Genomic DNA, 13,850 nt, shown 5'->3' with positions numbered 1-13,850 from the left:
TTAATTTTATGTTATTTTATTTTGCTTCAATTTATTTTATTTTCCTGTTGAAACTTCATTTTATTTCATTTTACGTTTTTATTTTTTAATTTTATTTTATTCTACCTTTATTTTATCTTATATTATTTCACTTTATTTTAATATTATTTTATTTTTTCTTTATTCTATTTTTATCTTATTTTATTTAATTTAGTTTTATATTTTTATTTTATTTTTATTTTTTGCATTTCATTGCACTTCACTTCATTTTAATTTAATTTAATTTAATTTTATTTTATTTTATTCTATTCCATTCCATTCCATTCCATTCCATTCCATCCCATGTTACTTTACATGAATTACTTTTTGTTTCATTTAATTTTATGTTATTTTATTTTGCTTCAATTTATTTTATTTTCCTGTTGAAACTTCATTTTATTTCATTTTACGTTTTTCTTTTTTTAATTTTATTTTATTCTACCTTTGTTTTATCTTATATTATTTCACTTTATTTTAATATTATTTTATTTTTTTCTTTATTCTATTTTTATCTTATTTTATTTTTAGTTTTATTTTATATTTTTATTTTATTTTTATTTTTTGTATTTCATTGCATTTCACTTCATTTTAATTTAATTTTATTTTATTTTATTTTATTTTATTTTATTTTATTTTATTTTATTTTATTTTATTTTATTCTATTCCATTCCATTCCATTCCATTCCATTCCATCCCATGTTACTTTACATGAATTACTTTTTGTTTCATTTAATTTTATGTTATTTTATTTTGCTTCAATTTATTTTATTTTCCTGTTGAAACTTCATTTTATTTCATATTACGTTTTTATTTTTTAATTTTATTTTATTCTACCTTTGTTTTATCTTATATTATTTCACTTTATTTTAATATTATTTTATTTTTTTCTTTATTCTATTTTTATCTTATTTTATTTAATTTAGTTTTATATTTTTATTTTATTTTTATTTTTTGTATTTCATTGCACTTCACTTCATTTTAATTTAATTTAATTTAATTTTATTTTATTTTATTTTATTCCATTCCATTCCATTCCATTCCATTCCATTCCATTCCATTCCATTCCATGTTATCTTACATGAATTACTTTTTGTTTCATTTAATTTTATGTTATTTTATTTTGCTTCAATTTATTTTATTTTCCTTTTGAAACTTCATTTTATTTCATTTTACGTTTTTATTTTTTAATTTTATTTTATTCTACCTTTGTTTTATCTTATATTATTTCACTTTATTTTAATATTATTTTATTTTTTCTTTATTCTATTTTTATCTTATTTTATTTTTAGTTTTATTTTATATTTTTATTTTATTTTTATTTTTTGTATTTCATTGCATTTCACTTCACTTCATTTTAATTTAATTTTATTTTATTTTATTTTACATCATTTTTATTTAATCTGATTTTATTTTACTTTATAAACTTCCTTTTATTTCATTTTATTTTTATGTTTTTATATTATTTTATTTTATTCTATTTCAAGTTTTATTTTATTTTACTTTATTCATTTTAATTTTATTTTTTATTTATTTTATATTTTATTTTATTTTACTTTATTTTAATTAATTTTTTTCCCCAGTCCATTTCCACAACCCATCCTCCTCCAAGTCATCCTTCTCCATTTTCCTCCTTCCTTGGGAGCATCCAGCTGATAATTTTCAGGAATTTTGCCACCCTCCCACTGAGTTTTTCCTTCAAATAATCCCCCAACAGACTGATCCCAAAAATCTTTCCTTGGATATGCAGCACCTGGAATAATAATTTGGGTGGGACATCGAGTGGAAGGATTCAAATGGATTTTGCAGAGGGATATTTTGAAAAATATAAGGAAGAAAATCCTTTGTTATCCCACAGATTTCCCACTGTGATGATCTTTGGAAAACAAATCCTCAATTTTAGTGTTTTGTTTATTGGGATTTGGGCTTGGGTGACTTCCCTGGAAGTTCTGGAGTTCCTGGGACATGCCCAGGGAAAGGCTCTGGTGCCTGGTGGGGCTGGAGCTGGGATCTTCCTGAATCCCAGAAACTCGAGATGAAATCAGGGATTGTTGGAACCCAGGACATTGCTCTGGCTGCCCTGGGGGACTCCAGACCCTGGCAGGGGCTCAGGGACCTTGGCACGCAGTCACAGACACCTGTGCCTTTGATTTTAGCCCATGGAAACAATTCCCAGCTTTGTGTGAGGAGTTACAAACCACAAGGGTTTGAGTAGAATGACAGTGAATTTATCACAGGGTGAAAATGGAGAATTTTGGGGATTTAGAATGGGGGTTCAGAAGGCAAGATGGAGGAATCTGGGGGTGTCCTGTCTTTCTTCTTCTTCTCCTTGCCATCCATCCTCTGCTGTGCTGGTGGCACTTCTGGATTGGTTTAGAGCAGAGACAGACTGTCTGACATAGGTGATAGGGATTGGAAAGTTATTGTAAATAAAGCACATGTAGGTTTTAGTATAAAAAGCCAACACCACCCCAAGGCGGTCAGTGTGCCACAACCCGACTGTCTCGGTTTGGAAAGCCAGGTGTCTGCTAAGGAAGGCAGGAGCCTCCCCTGAAATGGAGAAAATGAACCCTTCCCACTCCTCTGAATTGCTATAAATTTTAAATTAAGGGGCTCTCAGGCAAAAATATGGGAGCAGGAAATAACAGTTCTTTAATAGGGAAGAAAATCAAAGGATAAAATAAACAATGCAGTAACCAAACCAACACTGCCAGAGTCAGAACCCAGCCTGACACCCTGTGGGTCAGGCTGTTGGCAGCAGTGCCATTGGAATTGTGGCTCAGCCCTCCTGCAGTGTCAGGGCTGGTTCTGCTGGAGCAGGATCCTGGAGAAGGGTGCAGTCTCTGCCTCTGGAGATCCAGGGCAAGGAGAGGCAGCTGCTGTTCCTCTGGGGAATCCAGTGGAGAAGCCGTGCTGGTGTTCCAGAATCTCCAGATTATATCCAGGCAGGAATGCTTGGCTGGTGTTCCAGAATCTCCAGATTATATCCAGGTAGGAATGCTTGGCTGGTGTTCCAGAATCTCCAGATTATATCCAGGCAGGAATGCTTGGCTGGTGTTCCAGAATCTCCAGATTATATCCAGGCAGGAATGCTTGGCTGGTGTTCCAGAATCTCCAGATTATATCCAGGTAGGAATGCTTGGCTGGTGTTCCAGAATCTCCAGATTATATCCAGGCAGGAATGCTTGGCTGGTGTTCCAGAATCTCCAGATTATATCCAGGCAGGAATGCTTGGCTCCTCCCTCTGGGCTCACATCTGCCAATGGGATGCTGTAGTTCTTATCAGCCATGCAGGGACATTCAATGGCTGTTATCAGCAGGTGTGTCCCCAGTTGTGGAAGAGATAAGGAAAACTGCCCACTTGATAGAAGACAACTGCCATAGAGATGGTGATAGAACTCATCTTGCCTTGCAATCTGGAACACCCTCAGTGGGTTAGAGAAAAAATGATAGAGATAACAGCAAATAAACAACCTTGAGAACCAGAGCCAAGGAATTCTGCCTTCTTCTTCAGTCTTGGGGCGAGGAAAAAGAGACTTTCCAACACCTCAAGGTCATCTCGACACCAGAGATCTCATCAGGGGATGTTTAATCTGTGTTTGTGCAACTCCTGGCACTGCTGGGCATGGATCAGCTCCAGGGGTCCCAGACCCTGGGAGGAATCAGGAAATTCTGGAAGGAGCTCGCTGAAGGAAAGGAATTTCTGATGGAATTAAGTGTGTTAGGAGTTATAGCTGCTTTTCCCATTCAATTTTAATTTCATTTGAATTATCTTTTTATGTAATTAACAGAGTTACTCTGTGTCAGACTAATCCAAATATTCCCATTTTTCCTCCCCAAAGCCCCATTTCTTTGGGAATTCTATCTCAGCCTCTCCTCACCCTCCCAGCCAGGAATTCCTTCCCCATATCCCACAAATCCTGGCTGAGTCACAGAACCATGTGACACATTCCTGTCACATCCTGCTTCTCCGCTGTCACTGGAATTGAGAGAAATTCCTGTCCCCAAGAAAGATTCAGTGCTGGGAAAGCAGAACATAGGGAAAACCTCTGGCATTCCAAGTATTGGTTAAGGAGAATTCAAAAAAAAAAAATCACAGATAATGTTATAAATATTATTTGATAAAATAATGAAGCTTGGCTTAATGACAAGTCAGGGAAGCCAGGAGGGGAGGGAAAAGAAGTCACAAAAATAGGGAATTGTCACTTTTCCACTTATGGAACACGAATGGAAAGATGGGAAAGTGGGAACTGAGGTGTCCCAGGAGAAATGGATTTATTTATTATTCATTTTATTTCAGACGCCACCTGAAGAGCAGGAATTCTGCAGATTCCTTCTCTCAGGATCATGGGGGTCACAAACATCTGCTCCAAAGGGGAAGATGTGGGCAAGCTGGGAATTTCCAGCAAATCCATTGGATTTGCTCTGGGACATGAAAAATACCAAAAGTTTTCTTCAGAACTAGTCACAAAAATTACAATTCTATCAATTAATTCAGTGAGGGAAGAGAGTTGGAACTCCACATTTTTATTGGCATATTCTTCATGTTGTTCCCATAAAGGATTTTAATTTTTCTCCTCCAAGGGAATATTTTCTGTCCCAAAGATTTCCCTGCACGCATTGATTTTGGAAATCTAAAGAGGCTTTGGTTTTTTCGTGGAATGAGGGAGGAAAAGTTTGGCCAAAAAAAAAAGAGATTGTGACATGCAGGGACACGTTTTTCATTGATGTTCCTGGCATTGGGAAATTAAATTAGAACAGGAATGGTTGTGATTCCCAATTTCCACTTTTCAGGGCTGATTCCTCCTGTGCTCCTTCTTCACAGCTCTGAGGCTGCATTTGCAAACAGCAAGGTGAGGTTTGGACCAGGTCTGCTCCTGCCCACTTAAAGCAGGTTCTAAGCTTCAGGTGGATCAGGGAAATATTTATGGATCATGCAGAAAATTAAATTTTTGCTGATTTTGACTTAAGGAGTTCAGAGCTGGGAGCTGAACCTCCTGTGAGGAAAGGCTGGAAGAGCTGGGGGTGCTCACCTGGAGAGGAGAAGGCTCCAGGGAGAGCTCAGAGCCCCTGGCAGGGCCTGAAGGGGCTCCAGGAGAGCTGCAGAGGGACTGGGGACAGGGATGGAGGGACAGGAGCCAGGGAATGGCTCCCAGTGCCAGAGGGCAGGGATGGGTGGGAGATTGGGAATTGGGAATTCCTGGCTGGGCTGGAATTGCCAGAGCAGCCCCTGGATCCCTGGCAGTGCCCAAGGCCAGGCTGGACATTGGGACAGTGGGAGGTGTCCCTGCCCATCCAGGATGGGATTTAAGGTCTCCTCAAATGTCCATGGGGAATATGCCGTAAAATTCACATGTGACACCATCAGAATCCCAGGTCTGGATCCTAGAGCAGCTCAGGAGGTTCCAAATCCTCCTGCATGGAGCATTTATGGAAAAGGAGCTGGAAGGGGTCCACCAGGATCAAGTCCAAGTCTGGAGCTGTCCTTGAGAGCCTTTGGACTCTGTGAGTTTCCTGGTGGGACCTCACTTCTTCTGCCACTGGCACACTGGGATTTGCTTTGGGATTCATTTGGTGGCCAAAGGAATCAGCCATAAAACTGGGACCTGTGGCATTGTCAAGACATCTACTCTGGATCCCAGAGCAGCTCAGGAGGTTCCAAATCCTCCTGAGTGGAGCATTGATGGAAAATGGAGTGTGGAGCACAGGGAATTTCCATTCCTCGGGGCACTGCTGAGCACAGCCCATCATCTGGAGCTGAAGGATGGGGACAACCTCGGTGTCCCATCAGGGGAACTGCCTGGATTGGGTCACCCTCAGCTTCCTTGGGAATGTGCCAAGGTGTGCCAAGACATTCCTGCACAGAAGGGACCTTTTTCCATCTCCTTAAGAGCCCTCTGAAGAATATTCCAGCAGTAATGCATTTCATGGATGCATTTTTTGCATTTCAATGATGCATTTTTTGATATGGCTTTGGAATCAGTGACCCAGGTTCTTCCAGGTTTTTTTCCTTTTCCAAGCATCCCTGTGTGTATTCCCTGGCCAGCCTTTGACACTCCAGAAACTGATTTTATTAAGTCTTCAATCACGGAATATTTAGGTTGGAAAAGCTCTCTCAGACCAGCAAATCCAATCCGCGTCCCCAAGTGCCACATCCACACTTCCAGGATGGCAACTCCAGCACTTCCCTGGGCTGAAGTTCCAAGAAAATGTTTTCCAAGCATGTAAAAAATGGTCCCAAATGCCCCTCAGAAGGATTCTCTTCTCCTGGGAGTTTATCCACCCAGACAAAACCACCTTTGGACCTCCCCTTCCAGCTCCTGCCCCACAGAGCTCAGTTTGGAGCAGCTGTGAATATCCTTGTGAGCTTCACCTGGAGATCCCAGAGCAGCTCCATTCCCGCAGGTTCTCCAACCATCTCTGGCACTATGTGGAGATGTTCCCTCCCCACACTTTGCCTGTCCCCACAGCCAGAGTCCCATTTCTTCCCAATAAAGGACATTTGGCGACTCCCAGCATCCGAGCAGCACCAGGCTTGTTCCAAGAAGATGTTTTCCAAGCATGTGAAAAATGGTCCCAAATGCCCCTCAGAAGGATTCTCTTCTCCTGGGAGTTTATCCACCCAGACAAAACCTCCTTTGGACCTCCCCTTCCAGCTCCTGCCTCACGGAGCTCAGTTTGGAACAGCTGTGAATATCCTTGTGCTTTTCCAGGAGCTTCACCTGGAGGTTCTGGAGCGGCTCCATTCCTGCAGCTGCTCCAACCACCTCTGGCACCACATGGAGATGTTTCCTTCCCACACTTTGCCTTTCCCCAAAGCCACATTCCCATTTCTCCAACATTTAGCAACTCCCAGCATCCGAGCAGCTCCAGGTGGGCGCCTCTGGGTCTCTGATATTTCCTGTCAGCAGGATGAAAGCAAATGGAACCAGGGAGATATATCCTTGTGCTTTTCCAGGAGCTTCACCTGGAGGTTCTGGAGCGGCTCCATTCCCGCAGGTTCTCCAACCATCTCTGGCACTATGTGGAGATGTTCCCTTCCCACACTTTGCCTTTCCCCAAAGCCACATTCCCATTTCTTCCAACGTTTAGCGACTCCCAGCATCCGAGCAGCGCCAGGTGGGCGCCTCTGGCTCTGTGATATTTCCTGTCAGCAGGATGAAAGCAAATGGAACCAGGGAGATATATCCTTGTGCTTTTTCAGGAGCTTCACCTGGAGATCCCAGAGCAGCTCCATTCCTGCAGCTGCTCCAACCACCTCTGGCACCACGCTTTGCCTGTCCCCAAAGCCACATTCCCATTTCTTCTCAATAAATGACAATGTTTAGTGACCCGCAGCATTCAAGCAGGTGCCCCCAGCTCTCTGATATTTCCTGTCAGCAGGATGAAAGCAAATGGAACCAGGGAGATATATCCTTGTGCTTTTCCAGGAGCTTCACCTGGAGATCCCAGAGCAGCTCCATTCCTGCAGTTGCTCCAACCACTTCTGGCACCACGTGGAGATGTTTCCTTCCCACACTTTGCCTTTCCCCAAAGCCACATTCCCATTTCTTCCCAATAAACGGCAATGTTTAGTGACCCGCAACATTCAAGCAGGTGCCCCCAGCTCTCTGATATTTCCTGTCAGCAGGATGAAAGCAAATGGAACCAGGGAGATATATCCTTGTGCTTTTCCAGGAGCTTCACCTGGAGTTTCTGGAGCGGCTCCATTCCTCCAGCTGCTCCAACCACCTCTGGCTCCCTCTGGAACCATGTGGAGATGTTTCCTTCCCACACTTTGCCTTTCCCCAAAGCCACATTCCCATTTCTCCAACGTTTAGCGACTCCCAGCATCCGAGCAGCGCCAGGTGGGCGCCTCTGGCTCTCTGATATTTCCTGTCAGCAGGATGAAAGCAAATGGAACCAGGGAGATATATCCTTGTGCTTTTCCAGGAGCTTCACCTGGAGATCCCAGAGCAGCTCCATTCCCGCAGGTTCTCCAACCATCTCTGGCACTATGTGGAGATGTTCCCTTCCCACACTTTGCCTTTCCCCACAGCCAGAGTCCCATTTCTTCCCAATAAAGGACATTTGGCGACTCCCAGCATCCGAGCAGCACCAGGCTTGTTCCAAGAAAATGTTTTCCAAGCATGTAAAGAATGGTCCCAAATGCCCCTCAGAAGGATTCTCTTCTCCTGGGAGTTTATCCACCCAGACAAAACCACCTTTGGACCTCCCCTTCCAGCTCCTGCCCCACAGAGCTCAGTTTGGAACAGCTGTGAATATCCTTGTGAGCTTCACCTGGAGATCCCAGAGCAGCTCCATTCCCGCAGGTTCTCCAACCATCTCTGGCACTATGTGGAGATGTTTCCTTCCCACGCTTTGCCTGTCCCCACAGCCAGAGTCCCATTTCTTCCCAATAAAGGACATTTGGCGACTCCCAGCATCCGAGCAGCACCAGGCTTGTTCCAAGAAGATGTTTTCCAAGCATGTGAAAAAATGGTCCCAAATGCCCCTCAGAGGGTTTCTCTTCTCCTGGGAGTTTATCCACCCAGACAAAACCACCTTTGGACCTCCCCTTCCAGCTCCTGCCCCACAGAGCTCAGTTTGGAACAGCTGTGAATATCCTTGTGCTTTTCCAGGAGCTTCACCTGGAGATCCCATAGCAGCTCCATTCCTGCAGCTGCTCCAACCACTTCTGGCACCACATGGAGATGTTCCCTTCCCACACTTTGCCTTTCCCCAAAGCCACATTCCCATTTCTTCCAACGTTTAGCGACTCCCAGCATCCGAGCAGCGCCAGGCGGGAGCCTCTGGCTCTCTGATATATCTGATATTATTTGCAGGATGAAAGCAAATGGAACCAGGGAGATATATCCTTGTGCTTTTCCAGGAGCTTCACCTGGAGATCCCAGAGCGGCTCCATTCCTGCAGCTGCTCCAGCCACCTCTGGCACCACGTGGAGATGTTCCCTTCCCACACTTTGCCTTTCCCCAAAGCCACATTCCCATTTCTTCCAACGTTTAGCGACTCCCAGCATCCGAGCAGCACCAGGTGGGCACCTCTGGCTCTCTGATATTTCCTGTCAGCAGGATGAAAGCAAATGGAACCAGGGAGATATATCCTTGTGCTTTTCCAGGAGCTTCACCTGGAGTTTCTGGAGCGGCTCCATTCCTCCAGCTGCTCCAACCACGTCTGGCACCACGTGGAGATGTTTCCTTCCCACACTTTGCCTGTCCCAAAGCCACATTCCCATTTCTTCCAACGTTTAGCGACTCCCAGCATCCGAGCAGCGCCAGGTGGGCACCTCTGGCTCTCTCTGATATTTCCTGTCAGCAGGATGAAAGCAAATGGAACCAGGAAGATATATCCTTGTGCTTTTCCAGGAGCTTCACCTGGAGATCCCAGAGCAGCTCCATTCCCGCAGGTTCTCCAACCATCTCTGGCTCCCTCTGGCACCCCATGGAGATGTTCCCTTCCCACACTTTGCCTTTCCCCAAAGCCACATTCCCATTTCTTCCAACATTTAGCGACTCCCAGCATCCGAGCAGCGCCAGGTGGGCGCCTCTGGCTCTGATATTTCCTGTCAGCAGGATGAAAGCAAATGGAACCAGGGAGATATATCCTTGTGCTTTTCCAGGAGCTTCACCTGGAGTTTCTGGAGCGGCTCCATTCCTGCAGCTGCTCCAGCCACCTCTGGCACCACATGGAGATGTTTCCTTCCCACACTTTGCCTTTGCCCAAAGCCACATTCCCATTTCTTCCCAATAAACGACAATGTTTAGTGACCCGCAGCATTCAAGCAGGTGCCCCCAGCTCTGTGATATTTCCTGTCAGCAGGATGAAAGCAAATGGAACCAGGGAGACTTTTCCAGAGCAGCCAGGAAGGGCGTGCAGCTCTGATCTCCGCGGTGGCTGCTCCCAGCAGGTGACAGCGGGTGACAGCCGCGTCCCCGCAGCCACGGTGACCTAGAAAAGGAGCGGTTCCGCTGTGAAGGAGTCATAAAAATTCAGCTGGTCCCTGTAAACCAGACAGCAGCTTGTTCCAGCTTGTTACATAAAAGATTCAAGCTCCCACCTTTCCTTTATTCCCAGCCCCAGGAGCCTGCGGTGTCTGTGGGTTGGGAATGAGGATCTCTTCAAACAGCCCCGAGCAGGGCAGGGCTCTGGTGCTTCCTCCTGGTCACCCTTTGGATTTGAGTGGATTTTTGACTTCTGCTGTCACCCAGCAGTGGGCAGGGACAGGTGGATTCAAATATCCTAGGAAAGGGTTCCTGGGAAGGCTGAGCAGTCACTGCCTGAAAACAGAGACGGGAATTTTCTGCCCATGGCACAGATCCCACAGCCCTGGATAAGTGGCTATGGATAAAGGGAGTGAGGGTACATCTATTTTGTTTCTTATTAAAGAATCCCAGATTCCCAAAATGTTGTGGCTTGGGAGCCCAAATCCCATCCCATCCCATCCCATCCCATCCCATCCCATCCCATCCCATCCCATCCCTTCAATGGCAGGGACACCTCCCACTGTCCCAGGGTGCCCCAATGTCCAGCCTGGCCTTGGGCACTGCCAGGGATCCAGGGGCAGCCACAGCTGCTCAATTCCAGCCCAGCCCCTCTCCTACTCTCCTAGCCTGGAATTCCTTCCCAATATCCCATCTATCCCTACTTTCTCACAGCCTGAAGCCATTCTCCTTGTCCTGGCGCTCCAGGATTTTACCCAAAGTCCATCTCTCTCTCTCTGGGTTTGAAGTTGTTCAAAGCAAGGAAACACCATCCCCCTCCCAGCTGAGCAATCCCCCAAATTCCCATTTATTTACCAAATGGACTGAAATATCCTAATCCAGAACTTCCAAGATCATTTATTATCATTCCTTGGGATGGAAATCCAGGAGGCAGAGTGGTTTCTATCCCAATTCTCCAGATTTTAGCAGATCTTGGTGCTGGAGTTTGAATTCACTCTGATAAAAGGATCCCTCTCTCAGTGCCCATTTCCCACTCTGCCTTCAATCCCAGAGCTGTTTTCCACATTTCAAGAGGATTTCATTGTTGGCTCTGTGGTTTCCTCAACTTTTCAACTTTCCCTGAAGTGTTCCCATGCCTTTCATCCTCAGATCTCAGACAATAAATCTGGCTCAGCTGTTTCTGACACCTGAATTTCTCAGCTGTCAATTTGTAGCCCATAAAATCTGTATTTAACACATTCTGCATCCTTGGGCTTCATATTCCTTATTCCTAAATACTTGGGAATTTTTGTTTCTAGAAAAAAGGGGGAGATTTTTTTAATGCATGTATCTCACAAAGCCGATTACATACATGATAAATGTTGTAAAGTAATGAAATAATATAAATGAATGGGAGGAGCAAGTCCGGGAGGATTGTTGATATAATCCTGCAAGAAGAAATTCGATTACATGCCCAGGATTGTTCTGGATTAGGAATGGTTTAATTGGGAAAGACTGTGCCCACTGTTGAAAGAGCTTTATCATGCAGCTGGAATATCATCATGGAATATCCTGAGTTGGAGGCATCCCAAGGATCATCCAGCCCAACTCCTTCCCTGCCCAGACCCCCAACAATCCCACCCTGGGCATCCCTGGAAGCTCCTGGAGCTCTGGCAGCCTCGGGGCCGTGCCCATTCCCTGGGGAGCTGTTCCAGGGCTGATTCCACCCTCTGGGGGAGGAATTTTTCCCTGAAATCCATCCTAAACCTCCCTTGGAATGTCTGAATTTCCTCCTGCCCTGTTGCTGTTCCCTGAGAGCAGAGCCCAACTCCCACCTGGGACACTTTTGGATCAGTTTGTGCCTGGCTCAAGCCAAGGCTCACCTGCCCAGTCTGGGCTGGGTTGGAGCTGTTGGTCCCAGTTGGATCCACAGGAGCTGGGAACTTCCTCTGTGGGAGAGCAGGGAGGCAGGACCAGCTCCACACAGAAACACAGCCAGCGTTTGGGGTTCTGCTGCTTGTGAAAATATTAATTAAAGAGAGAAATGAGGGAAAATGAGGGGAATTGTGTGAGGAGCAGCTGAGGGCATTGGGATGGTGCAGCTGGAGAAGAGGAGACTGAGGGGAGGCCTCGCTGCGGCCTTCAACTTCCTCCTGAGGGCCGCTCCAATTTCCGTTCCCTGGGACAGGGACGGGACCCAGGAATGGACAGGGAATGTTTAGGGAGGATTTTAGGAAAGGTTCTTCCCCCAGAGGGTGGAATCAGCACTGAAAAAGCTGCCCAGGGAATGGGCACAGGCCTGAGGCTGCCAGGAGGGAGCACAACACCCTCAGGGATGGCCAGGGTGGGATTGCTGGGGGTCTGGGCAGGGCCTGGATGATCCTTGGGATCCCTTCCCACTCAGGATATTCCGGGATTCCCTGATTCTCTGCCAGCAAGAACAGACCATCCTTCACAGCTTGCCTGAATCCCAGGCATTTGTCACCGAGTCATTCCAAATCCATCCTTAGGAATGAAGATGACACAGGAGCCACACCTCAGTTTAATATAAACCTGGATAACTCTGATTATATTCCAGTCAGAATTATGAAAGAAAAGCAGGAATAACACAGACACCCCCTAGGAATTTTCCCGCTGTGATGTGCAAATGGAATATTTGTCCATGAACTGAACAGCCCAATTTTAGATATAAAACTTCCAAAGAAATCTCTTATTTTTTAAGGAAAATCAATCTGTGAGGTTATAAATGGCAAAGAAATGACTTTAAACACTGACACAGTTTTTTATGGAGTATCCAATGGATTAGTTAACTTTGTCATTAATTTTTTTGTCTTCAATTAACGTTGTTATTAATTAAAGATATTTTGTCCAGCTAGAGGAGTCAGTGAAGGAATTTCTGCTGGAAATCAATAGGCCATGAACAACAGAGTGAGGAGCTGTTTATTTTTTATGAACATATCTGAGCACACAACGAATCAATCTTTAATCATCCCAGAGGATCAACTCCTCAGGAAATCCAGAATTCCAAGGTTTTAAGAGAATAGAGTTTTCCAACAAAAACCATGGAATAAACCTCCTTCTATTGGTGTAAATAAAATAAAAAAGCACCCCATAAAATAAAAGAGTACCACATAAATACAATAAAAAACACCAGGGTGGTTCCAACCTTCTGGAATGAAAATCTGCCCCATTTACAGCCCCTTTTTCTTTTCTGTCTCCCTGGGGAACAAAGATTCCTAAACATTCCAAGGAAAAGAGGAGTCCTGTCCCAGACAAACTTTCAGTGCTCCAAGTTGCCAGAGTGTGGATATTCTCTGCTTAATTAATTACAGGATAACGGAAAAAATGCTCCAGGATTGCTTCCATTTTTCCTCAGAGCTTCATAAATATTCCCAAACCACTGGAAAATTGTTATTCCAGCTTGGTCAAAGTCAATTCCTCACTGTTGGAAAACTGTAATTCCAGCTTGGCCAGAGGTTATTCCCCACCTGATTTTCATCCTTATCTTTGTGAGAAAATGGGCTTTGATTATGAGACTTTCTTCCTTTCAAAAAATCCTTTTCCAACCAAATCCTGGTTCTAATGGATATTCCAGCTCTGGACACAGGGATTGAGGGGCAGGGCTGTGTTTCATGGTTGTTCCTTGTGGATTTTCTCTTGGAAGCCTCAGTCTTGGCCTTTTTCATGGAAAGAGGCACAGGCTCAACATTAGGGATGGGGTGTACAGAGAATTTTGGTAAGCGGTGATGAGGATTTGACTCTTTCCCATCCTGGGGAGCCAAGGTGATTCCCAGATCTCCAAGGGAAACAGTTTTGGGTGCTTCCAGCTTGGAATCAGCTCAGTGCTGGGAGTTTCCAGCACCCCAATGCATTGTAGGAATTAAATCCTATTTTTAGGGTGTCCTGAGCTCCATT

At 44.6% G+C, this 13,850-nt stretch overlaps 1 protein-coding gene across 2 annotated transcripts in view; it reads left to right on the top strand.

The window, feature by feature from the left end:
* Positions 1-13,850, top strand: part of MDGA2 (MAM domain containing glycosylphosphatidylinositol anchor 2) — a 226,059-nt gene that overhangs the window by 184,566 nt on the left and 27,643 nt on the right. The gene's annotated exons all lie outside the window — the stretch shown is intronic.

This window comes from Zonotrichia leucophrys, chromosome 5 (genome assembly GCF_028769735.1).
Source record: "Zonotrichia leucophrys gambelii isolate GWCS_2022_RI chromosome 5, RI_Zleu_2.0, whole genome shotgun sequence".
Classification (NCBI taxonomy): domain Eukaryota; kingdom Metazoa; phylum Chordata; class Aves; order Passeriformes; family Passerellidae; genus Zonotrichia; species Zonotrichia leucophrys.
Note: the sequence above shows the minus strand (reverse complement) of the source record. Positions and strands in the feature narration are given on the sequence as shown.